This window comes from Microtus ochrogaster, chromosome 8 (assembly GCF_000317375.1).
Source record: "Microtus ochrogaster isolate Prairie Vole_2 chromosome 8, MicOch1.0, whole genome shotgun sequence".
Classification (NCBI taxonomy): domain Eukaryota; kingdom Metazoa; phylum Chordata; class Mammalia; order Rodentia; family Cricetidae; genus Microtus; species Microtus ochrogaster.
Genome location: NC_022015.1, coordinates 50,905,896 through 50,908,647, shown reverse-complemented (window position 1 = coordinate 50,908,647; position 2,752 = coordinate 50,905,896).

Genomic DNA, 2,752 nt, shown 5'->3' with positions numbered 1-2,752 from the left:
GTAAGGAGAAAGAACGTCTGTGTGAAGTCACGGCCTTTGTGGACAAAGAGATGCAAATCTTAGTGTACACTGAGATTGCTTAACTCCAGTGTCATCGCTCACCAGAAGTTCACTCACAGGCTGTGTTTCCAATCTCAACACAGTCACAGGTTTGCAGCTGAGACATGGAGCTGTGGGCATTTCTATGTTTAAATCCACAGGCAGCTTAGGAGACAGATGAGTTGTTGACTTCCCTGGTGTGTGTTTGCCTTTCTTTTCTTCTCCATCTGCCTCAGAGTTTTGTGTTTCCTCTGGAAACAAAGATGCAGGCACGCTTAGCACAGATACTTGAACTGTCAAGCCAGAACTGAGCCCTGGTTAAACTCGAGGGACAGTGAGACACTTGTTAGTGGCCAGGGCAGGGCAATCTAAACAAAGACAGCAGTGGCCTGAAAGGTAAAGACGGTGACACGCCAGAGCACAGTAGATGCTCCAGTGCCCTATGGGGAGCTTCCCAGGAGACAGCGTAGTGAGCCCAGACCCGGAGTTCAGTTCTGTCAGGTGGGGAAGGAAACGAGGCTCTGGGAGGGAGTTCTGGAACCACAATACCACAAAAACCACAGTACTGTCTCAGGCATGACTGTCACTACACATAAGAGGAACACCCAAACTCAAGACCAGCCTGAGTCACCTAACTGCTTCGGGCAAACCCCAGAGCAGCCTACACTTGCTTTCAGGGAACTATTTTTAAAATCCATCTTGAAAATGTTATTTTTATTAGGAAATAATGATGCAGGTTTATGAGATCCAATGTAATATCTTGATATATGTTTATTGTAGAATGCATAAATCAAACCACCAAAGAAGCATTTATTTCCTAATCATCATGAAGAGGAAAAATAAGGATCCTCTTCTTTCAAATGATCATGTCTAAATAATTTATAAGAAAGAGAACTAAACTGCTTCCTGATGAGAGAAATTTTAGATTTCTAGCAAAAGTGTCTGTTGGTTACCAACTGAAATGTGTCTTTCTAATTAGATCTTGCTGAGTTTCTGTGTGATTCAGACATGGTGCCCAGCCTTCCAAAGACTCAGCGCTCTCTTCTCAACCCACTGAAAACGCTGCTTAGTTCTTTCTCTGCTCCCAGTTAGCCACCGAGATCCCCCAGTTCTGCTGAGATTACTCTTTTAAGTTCCTGCACACATTTAATAAAGTATTATTAAAAATAAAATTTAAATATCTTATCAATCCATTTAAATAGAAGAAAGGAAATCTGAATTATTTTAAAATTATTTTAAAAGAAACTAACTTGATTTAATAGCAAAAAGAATGAATTTTGGGCTGGAGAGATGGCTCAGTGGTTAAGAGTACTGGCTGTTCTCTTAGAGGACCCGAGTTCAATTCCCAGCACCCACATGGCAGCTCACAACTGTCTGTAGCTCCAAGATCTGACACCCTCACAAGTCACATATGTACACCAATCAATTCACATTTTAAAAAAGTAAAAATAAATAGGTTATTAAAAATGAATTTTGTTTCATTAAAAATAAGGATTCTGAAAGAATAGGGTCCTGGATAAGAATAACCTATAATCAGCACCAGATTGTTTTACTATTTATTTATTTATTTATTTATTTATTTATTTATTTATTTATTTATTTATTGTATATCTTTGAAAAGAAATTTGCTAAGTATTGCCCCAGTTAGTGTATGGCTTTAGCCCTTGGCACACTGTGACCATGCTTAGCAAACACAACTCTTCTCACCTAGGACTCTGAAAAGCACACAGAGCTTTGTGGAGGTGTCCAGCCTGTGGAGGGATGGAAAGGGCGTCATCAGAGGGGACAGGGCTGCAGCCAGAAAGGAAGAATAACTATGATTGGTAATAATTAAGGGAATATTTCTAAAGAGGATTTTAATGTTCCCAATATAAAGAAATACATCTGAGGTGAGCTATGCCAATTACTCAAATCTGATAATTAAATTCTCACTATAAATATATAAATACTTTATGTCAGTTAAAATATATTTTCCCAGGGTATGTAAAGCCATGAATTTAATTCATAGTAACACACAAATATACATCATACATATTTTTTTAAAATGTGGAAGGCTTTTTATTTCCACTCAAAAAGCTATTGAAGTATTTTTCAGAGGTCAAAGGCCCCAACAAACAAGCATTTTCTTAATGTATCAGCCCCTGGGAGCTTGAATTTTACTGCTGTGTTGGTCTGAGGAAACTAAGCTGGCCATTCATTATCAGTTTTTCAAAATGCACGTCAAAACTTCCTGAAGGCCGGATCCCTCTCTGTCTATCTGCGCCTGCAGCTGTGGTTTGTCAGTAACGATTCTCATGGATACCCCTATCATTAGCGTTCCCCCAACTCCAGTTGGCCCAGCTGGATCTGTGTTTGTTAACTGCCCAGTTATAAACACCCCTGCTTCATTTTAAGCCTGACTAGACATGTGCCTACTGCTCTTGAAGGCACACAGGAGCCATCAGAACTTTTCCTCCTGGGGGAAAAAAAAAATATTTCATGAAGGGATGAAGTCCCTTCTAGTTTTTTTTTTTTTTTTAAAGTAGTGATAACCTTTATGACAAAAATAGCCAATAGCTCATTATTACAGGATGTTATACTAACTTTATTAAGGTAGTTTCATAAGTGTGGAGCACATAGTTGTTTTTCCCCTCTAAAGTTAGTAAAAGTTCTGTTGTTTTAAAGCAGAGCTTTTGGCAGGAGATATGACTCAGAGGTTAAGAGCACTTGTTGC